Source organism: Mus caroli, chromosome 11 (assembly GCF_900094665.2).
Source record: "Mus caroli chromosome 11, CAROLI_EIJ_v1.1, whole genome shotgun sequence".
Lineage (NCBI taxonomy): Eukaryota > Metazoa > Chordata > Mammalia > Rodentia > Muridae > Mus > Mus caroli.
In genome coordinates, this window is record NC_034580.1 from 67310804 (window position 1) to 67318452 (window position 7649).

Genomic DNA, 7649 nt, shown 5'->3' on the forward strand with positions numbered 1-7649 from the left:
AAAGAAAGAAAAGAAGGGAAGGAAGGAAGGAAGGAAGGAAGGAAGGAAGGAAGGAAGGAAGGAAGGAAGGAAGGAAGGAAGGAAGGTGAGATATAGAGGGGATGGAGAGATGATGGCTCATGGGTTTAGAGTACTTGCTCTGGGTTCAACTCCCAGAACCCACAAAGAGACTCACAACCATTCATAATTTCAGCTCCATGGAATCTGACACCGTCTTATGGGCATCAGGTACACATGTGGTGCACAGACATAAATGCAAACCAAACACCCACACACATAAAATAAATTAAAATAACGTGGTTAAGAGTATTTGGTGTTCTTCAAGGAGATCCATGTTCAGCCCCAGAACTCATGTCAAGATACTCACAACTGCCTGTAACTCATCTCAGGGCTTGGCACCCCCTTCTAACTTCCACAGGCACCCACACAGACATGGCATATAATCACAGAAACGCTCACAAATACACAAAAAATAATAGTGAATCTACCATAAAAATTAAAAATGTAAAGCAACAAAAAGACCACTGTTGTCAAACTCTGGATTCCTGGCTCACACACTCACATGTGCATGTGCCCCTCCTATATGTGAACACACACACACAAAGAATCTATATACTGCATGTTTCCACTAACAAACATTAAAGTAAATATAAAGTAATTAGACTGAGCATAGTAGCACACACTGAACCACAGCCCTGCGGAAGCTGAGACAGGATGATGAGGTCTAGGCCAGCATGGGCTTCAGAATGAGATGCTGTCTAAAAAAAGGAGCAAATACTTCAAGGAAAATATATAGATACCAAATACGTATTTGAAAAATATATTTTAAATTAATCAAAGAAAGGGGCATTAATATAAAGTCAAATTAAGATGCCTACCATTATAATGGCTAAAAATGGGCTGGTGAGATGGCTCAGTGGGTAGGAGCGCCCGACTGCTCTTCCGAAGGTCCAGAGTTCAACTCCCAGCAACCACATGGTGGCTCACAACCATCCGTAACGAGATCTGGCGCCCTCTTCTGGAGTGTCTGAGGACAGCTACAGTGTACTTACATATAATAAATAAATAAATCTTTAAAAAAAAATGGCTAAAAATGTCTACATTTCTGTATGGGGTGTCTCCTTCTGGTGCTACTACCTTCAGAGTGTTGGGACTATAGGTATATCCACCTCACCCAACCTTCCCTATTCCTAAAGTTACTATTTATAGCACAGCCTTACCATTCTTTTGTATTTTCCACAAGAAAAATAGGCACGTATATTAATACAAGGATGCTATGTGAGTGCTCACAGAAAGTTTATTATTAATAACCTCCAACCAGAAACCACATAGAAAATATCTACTAACTGATGACAGGATTTTTTAATCCTGTGACATACAATGGAGTAGCAGTCAGCAACCAAAAGAACAAACATCTCAGGAACAAAATGCTTTACTATTCTAATTATGTTAAGTGAAAGACCAAAGCCTACATTCTTTTTTTCTTTTCTTTTCTTTTCTTTTCTTTTCTTTTCTTTTCTTTTCTTTTCTTTTCTTTTCTTTTCTTTTTTTTCTGCTTTTTCCAGACAGAGTCTTTCTGTACAGTGTTGACTGCCCTGGAACTCTCCATCTCACACCTCTGCCTTCACTGGGATTAAAGGTGCGCACTACCACTGCCCCCCTCCCCCAAGGCCTACATTCTACTTTCATTTATTTAAAAAAATGTACAAAGGATTAGTGATTTCCTGGTGCTGGTATGGAAGGAAAGAGGGAGAGATTACAAAAGACACACAAAAATATTTGAAAATAATGGAGGAATTTATGATCTTAATTGGAGTGACATTTTCATGTATGTATATATGTCAAAATTCATGACATTAAATTTATACTTTAAATATATGTGATTTATTGTATATCAATTATATTAAACCAACTATTAGATGTGATGTATTAAGCACATCCTCGGTGCATGCAGACACTGAAAGTATATAAAGAAGCTGATTCTCATGCATTTAAGCATAGTGAGGAGTTGGAGGCTTCAGTAGGAATACGAGACACAATAAGGCAATGCATTATCTCATCTACTTGGAAGGCCAGAGGCTACAGGTACAGTCTGATTGACCCCACTTCTAGTACCAGACACTGTATTTATCTACAATTACAGAAATTGTCAGGGAATTTAGCTCCAAATAACAGAATCTACTCTAACTGGTTTTTAAAGGCATGGATGACTCCCCTAGTCTCTGACTGGAGGTGGGGGTGTTGGAGAACTGGATTTAGAAGTTATATAGCCAGAAACAATATACAAATTCTGTCAGGAGAAAGCCTGTATTTGTTTATTTTATTTATTTAAACTAAGTAATTAACTTAGTGCTGTGCTTGGGACCAAACCCAGGGTTCTGAATGTGCCGGGGAAATACTCGGCAGAAAGCTTGTGTTTTGTTCTCAATCTGCACACTGTAGCTCATACTGGAAAGGAGAATTTCTGCTCTCAGAACACATTCAAGGTCATTGTTTCCCCAAATGCTTCTTGCCACGCTGTTCTTTATAGCATCCCCTTCCTCCTGCAGCTGTCTTCTTGTTTTTGTTTTTGTTTTTCTTTTTTTTTTTTTTAATTTATTTATTTTAAGTAAGTACACTGTAGCTGTCTTCAGACACCCCAGAAGAGGGTATCAGATCTCATTACAGATGGTTGTGAGCCACCATGTGGTTGCTGGGATTTGAACTCAGGACCTCTGAAAGAGCAGTCAGCTCTCTTAACATTTGAGCCATCTCTCCAGCCCCTGTTTTTGTTTTTCTGAGACAGGGTTTCTCTATGCAGCCCTGACTGTCCTGGAACTCACTCTGTAGACCAGGCTGGCCTCAAACTCAGAAATCCACCTGCCTCTGCCTCCCAAGTGCTGGAATTAAAGGCATGGGTCAAGACTGCCCTGCTGCAGCTATCTTCTAAGATAAAGACAGCCATATGTGATTGGATGAGCCTTCACCACGTGCCCAGGGCTCTCAGCTGAGAGAAAGGAGGTAGAAAACTCTCCTGCCCTGGAGAAGCAGAATTTCTATAGAGGGCGTTTCCATGCTGGCTGATCACACCCTAATGAAGACCCACACTCTGAGAGAGAAGATTATTTATTGCCACTTTACAGTTAAGGAAGCTGACACTCAAACCTGAAACTACTTACCGGTGGTTAATACAGTGGAGCCTTGTTTCCTGCTACCATAACTTGAACCTCCTAGGTAATGGAGAAAACAAACGTGACCCACCAGTGGCTTCTCTCTCATTAAGTCATGGCTCTTCCCTTGTTTCAAAGTTCTGTAATGCAGGTACAGAAGGCGGTCCACAGGAGAGCCTAGAAAATCAGCCACACAAATCATAAAAGGCAAGCCACCATTCTAATTGTGCCCAAACAGGGTAAAACCCACAGCTCAAGATAAAAACTAGGATACAGAGCTGGGCGTGGTGGCACACACGAATGCTGCACTGGGAAGGCAGCAGGTGGATCTCAGAGTTTGAGGCCAGCCTGTTCTACAGATCAAGTTCCAGGTCAGCCAGGGCTACGCAGAGGAACCCTGTCTCAAAAAACAAAAACAAACCAAAACCTAGAATACAAAGAAACACAAATAATTTATTTTTCCGAGTAATAATTTCTCTTTACTCATATGCACATAAGTATTTTTTAAAAAATTTAAGATTTAGTTTATTAATTTATGTATATGAGTGTTTTGCCTGCATATATGAGTATGTATCACATGTACCTAGTGTTGTGGGTATCAGCTCTCCCTGCAACTGGAGTTATAGACAGTTGTGAGCCATGAGAATTGAACCATGGTCCTCTGCAAGAGCAGTAAGTGCTCTTAACTGCTAAGCCAACNCCCCCCCCCCAAAAAAAAAAAAATCCTAAGCAGACAGTACACATCCATGGGTGGAGAATGGCAAGTCCAGCATGCTAGGGTAGGCCTTCTCCTCACTCCCACTTAGAAGTCTGCCTCTGCCTCTGCCTCTGCCTCTCTGCCTCTTCTCTGCCTCTCTTCTGCCTCTCCACCGCCTCTCCACCTCTCTGCCTCTGCTTCTCTCCCTCTCTCTTCCTCTCTGCCTCTCTCTCTCTCTCTGCCTCTCTCTGCCTCTAAGAGTTAAAACTAAGTAGAAGAGATAGAGATAGCATGCAGCCAAGTTTGTTGAATGGTCTTGGTGGTTTGTTTTGGTTTTATTTTTGTTTGTTTGTTGTTTTAAAACAGATTCTCATTGCATTTGACTAACCTGGAACTCACTATGTAGACAAGGCTGGCCGGTAACTCACAGAGATCTGCTTATGTGCTGACAGTTTTGTCAGTTTGGCACAATCTAGAATCATCTTAGTCAAGTCTCAGGGATTGTTTAGTTAAGGTTAGCCTGAGGGGTGGGCACATCTGTAGGGAGATTATCTTGATTGTGTTAATGGAGGTGGGAAGACCCTTCCTTAGGCAGGGGATCCCAGGCTGTCGACTAGGGAGAAAGCACCTGCATGCAAGCATACAAGTGTTGATTCATTCTTCTCTGCCCTTGACAGTAGAATGCTGCTTCGAGTTCCAGCTCACTTCCCCACTGTGATGGACTGTGACCGGGAATTGTGAGTCACACTCTTTCTCCTCTGGTTGTTTCTGCCAGGATGTCCTGTACAGCAATCGGAGGCTAACAGAGAGTCTCCTTGCCTCTGAGAGGTAGGGGATGAGTGAGTGGAAACCTCCTGAGGCAACCACAAAGCTAAAGTTCCTGATGGGGGAGAGAACACTGCTTGGGATAGAATGAAGATTAGGAGAGAAGGTTCTTGGCAGACACAGTGTGTTACACTGATATGCCCAGGGGTCTTACAGCACTTCCTGTAGCTCCTTTAGAAAAGTTACTGGGGGGGGAAAAAGTTACTAGGAAGGTATGGGGGGTGGTGATGGTGAGTATTAGCAGAATCTCATCCTATGTTTCAGATGGGCCTAGAATTTACAAATGTAGCTCAGGTTAGAATATAAAGAAACACAAATAATTTATTTTTCCGAGTAATAATTTCTCTTTACTCTTATGCACATATTTTTAAAATTTTTTAAGATTTAGTTTATTAATTTATGTATATGAGTGTTTTGCCTGCATGTATGAGTATGTATCACATGTACCTAGTGTTGTGGGTATCAGCTCTCCCTGCAACTGGAGTTATAGACAGTTGTGAGCCATGAGAATTGAACCATGGTCCTCTGCAAGAGCAGTAAGTGCTCTTAACTGCTAAGCCAACTCCTCCCCACCCCCATCCCCCAAAAAGTCCTAAGCAGACAGTACACATCCATGGGAGGAGAATGGCAAGTCCAGCATGCTAGGGTAGGCCTTCTCAATAACATGACAATCCTGTTTCCACCTCCTGAGTGCTGGGATTACAAACACGAGCTACTTAGTGTACCTGGTTCTGTGTGATATTTTGTTAGTATGTTTGAGACAAGGTCTCCTTATAGATGGCTAGCTGGCCTGGTACTATGTAGCCCAGGATAGCTTCAAACTTCCAGCAATCCACTTCTTATCCTGGAATTATAAGCATGACACCACATCAGGCTGAAGTTCTTATTTGGACAACAGGATTATAGTACCTGAACCAGCTAACAGGAAAACAGATGCAGCTGTAATGGTGGTAGTGGTGGGGGTTACACAGAGCATTTTGGAGAGACTTTGTTAAAGGGAGATGGAGATGGGCCTACTCTTTTGTGCAATTGCACATGTACTTTCCACACTATGGTTCTATGCTGGGGGACTCTGCTCTTTGAGGTAAATCCTGCTGAAGAGCAGAGGTGTAAATTCTATATCATTTAGAACCTCTAAGGCACTGGATTTAATGCCTTTGATTTTCTTCAGTAATAAAACCCATTGACCGCAAGCTTTATCTCTGAATGTCAAAGTAGAAACTAGGTCCTGAATGTTCCACAACTGCTGTTTACTCCCCACAGGCTGGCTCTCATTTGCACTCACCTGCTGAATGAATATGTGAAATATGCACGTGTTGAAGGGATAAGGAAATGACTGAAGTTTCAATCTTCAGGAACATAACAGTCATCATATCTGAGCTGTCTTTGATCTCCCTGAAGGAAATGGGTCAAAGGAAATAGGATCTGTTGTTTAGAAATATTAGCTTCCACAGGCTGCTCTCAGGATTCCAGCCTCTAAGGAACCACACAACTTTTTTTTTTAAGAGTCAACAAGTAATGAATGTCTCTCGTTTGTGTGTTTGTGTGAGTGTGCACAGGCAGGTGTTATGGTTAAAAAGAAAACAGGTAGTATAGGGTGTGATGCTGCAAACCTGTAGTTCCAGCATTTGAGAATTAGAACCAGGAGGCCTGGAGGTATCAAGTTTGAAGCCAGCCCAGTCTACATATTGAGTTCTGAGTCAGTGGAAGAACCAGGCTTTGAAACAAAAAACAAACAAAAAGAGCTGGCATATCCCTGTAATCTCAGCTCTCAAGAGGTGGAAGCAAACAGATCAGGAGTTCAAGGTCAGCCTTGTCTGCATGAGACTCAAAAAATAAAATGAAGAATGGAGGCTGGGGAGCTGGCTCACTAAATGTTTGCTGTGCAGATGCGAGAACATAGGTTCAGGTTCCTAGCAACCCCATGAAAAGGATGCTTAAGGATATGCATCTGTAACCCAGAATCAGGGACAAGGGCGGCAGAACAGGGGGCTTCTACAACGTGCTGACCAACCAGCCCAACCAAAATAGCAGGCTTCAGGTTCTGTGAGACCGTCTCAAAAAAAAAAAGGTGGAAAATAAATCAATTGAGGAAAACACACAACATCCATTCTGGACTCCACATAAGCCCACAAGAGCACAATACACCCAGGGGCACACACACAGTCACACAGACACATAGACACACACGGACAGACTTGAAGTCACACTGTACCCTAGTATTGACTTACATAAAATTAGCAGCAACTCCTTTTTTGGCTAAGACTGGCAAATACCTGTAAAGGAGTGAAGTGACCAGACCTTAGAGACAAGGGGCACCCGGGATAAAACAAGACAAAATGCCACAAAAATAAAGCCCAAAACCTTAAACTGAAACAAATAAAAATGTGGTTAGTTGGTAGAAACAAGATCTCAAGGGACAAAGCTGCTAATGAGCATTTAGGGTGACTACAGGCATCTATGTGTACATTGCCATGTTCCTAAACCACCTAGGCTTGGTGCCAGGGGCCTAAAGTCCCAGCTACTGGGAGGCAGAAAGAGAAGCAGAGTTCAAGGCTAGCATGGGCAACTTACAGAATCCTCCCTCCCTGGAAAAACAGACAGGAGGAAGAAGAGGAGGAAGAGGAGGAGGGAGGGGAGGGGGAGGAGTAAGAGAAGGAGGGAGGGGAGGGGGAGGAGGAAGAGGAAGAGAAGGAGGAAGAGGAAGAGAAGGATGGAGAGGAGGAAGAGGAGGAAGGGAATGACAGAAAAGAAAGGCTAGTTTGCTTAGACCTGTGCTATTGCTCCCTTCATGGTTAAGCTTACTTAGAGAGAGGAGAAACTCCTTCCTAGACTCTGCATGACGTCATATACAACCAGGCTGGAATCTACTCTTCACCATGGTATAGGAAGCCCATTAGGTTCACTGTGGTCTAGAAATGGTACTGGCCTTAATCTACTAATGCAGAAATTTGATTTTCTTTTTTTTTTTTTTTTTT